Below are 1714 nucleotides of genomic sequence, written 5' to 3'. Positions count from 1 at the left end.
ACACACACACACACACACACACACACAGCCTGGATCAAAGAGCTAGTCAGACTCGGAAAATAATCTCAGAAAAGTCATAAAATCTTAAGAGGAACTTTGGGCAATGCCAACTGGATAGGGTAAAAGAGAAAAGAGATGCAAGGGCAAAGCTATTGGACATGAAAAGCAAAGAACTGCTCTGAGAGTGAATGAAGAATCATAAAGCATTCACGCCAAAAAGGGACTCAAAAACTATCTCCCTACCTGCACCCCTATGTTTACTGCAGCCTTATTCACAATAGCCGAGATATGGAAACAACCTAAATGTCCATCAATGAATAAAGAAAATGTGACACACCCATGCACACATATATAATGAAATATTATTCAGCCACAAGAAAAAAGAAAATTTTGCCGTTTATGACAACATGCATGGACCTCGAAGGCATTATGCTAAGTGAGATAAGTCAAACAGAAAAAGACAAATGCTGTATGATCTCATTTGAATAAGGAATCTAAAAAAGCCAAACTCAGAAACAGAGACTAGAATGGTGGTTACTGGAGGCTGGAGTTTGGGGGAAATGAGGAGATGTTGGTCAAAGAGTATAAACTTCCAGTTATAAGATAAATAAGTTCAGGGGATCTAACGTACAGCATGGTGATTATATTTAATAATATTGTATTATATACTTGAAAGGTGCTAAGAGAGTAGATCGTAAGTGTTCTCACATTTAAGATTATTATGTGATGTGCTGGAGGTGTTAGCTACTGCTACGGTGCTACTCATATTGCAATATATGAGTTTATCAAATCAGCATGTTGTACACCTTAAACTTACAAAATGTTACATGTCAATTATATCTCAATAAAGCTAGAAAAAAATATATTTAAAAAAAAATCTCACATCCCCATGGTTGAGAAGGCAATGAGCTCACCCTAAATCATTTTACAGATAAGGGACTGAGGCCCAAAGCCAGGAAGGGCTGTCTGAGGCTGTATAGGTAAACACATGATGGAGCGGGGTTGTGCAGAGGCTGTCTTTCCCAAGGGTTTCACTTCTGACACTCCCAACAAGTCAGAATGAACCAAGTTCCTTAGCAGGTGCCAGGAAGGCAGCATCGGTGAAGCTGAAGAGCAGATCCTAGAAATAAGGAGAGTAAGGAGGAACCTCTACGAACTCATTGGATGGTTGGGTCCTCACCCAACACCTGTGGTACCTGCCCCCTCCAAGGACAGCAAAGGCAGTAAAAGAAGATGATATTCAAACTGGTTGATGTTGCCGCTTCTTAGCTGACAACTGGGATCACAGCAATAGATTCTAATAGGATTATCATATCTATAACTAGTCATTATATTGTAGGAAGTGATTATTAAAACCAGCCGTGGGATGCAGGGAATCAAAGGGCCTTTAAAAAATACATAGATCAGAGGAACACCCCAGGCTAATTAAATCATGACCTATGGAGTTAGGCATCAGAATTTTTTAAAGCCCCTCAAAACTTTTAATGGCCACACATGGTTGAAAAATGCTAGCCTAGAGAGAGATTCAAGATGGTGTGAAGGTAAAGGCTGTACACACCTCCTATAATGACCGCACCAAAATTATAAGGAAACTACAGAGCAACCAGTACACAGAGCCACCAGAGGTCTGGCTGAACAGAAGCCCTACAACTAAGTCATCTCAAATAACAGGTCATCTCAAAATGATAGGCAGGGGAGAGACGCGAAACAGCCC

The sequence above is a fragment of the Pteropus alecto genome, unplaced genomic scaffold (genome assembly GCF_000325575.1).
Source record: "Pteropus alecto unplaced genomic scaffold, ASM32557v1 scaffold98, whole genome shotgun sequence".
Lineage (NCBI taxonomy): Eukaryota > Metazoa > Chordata > Mammalia > Chiroptera > Pteropodidae > Pteropus > Pteropus alecto.
Note: the sequence above shows the minus strand (reverse complement) of the source record.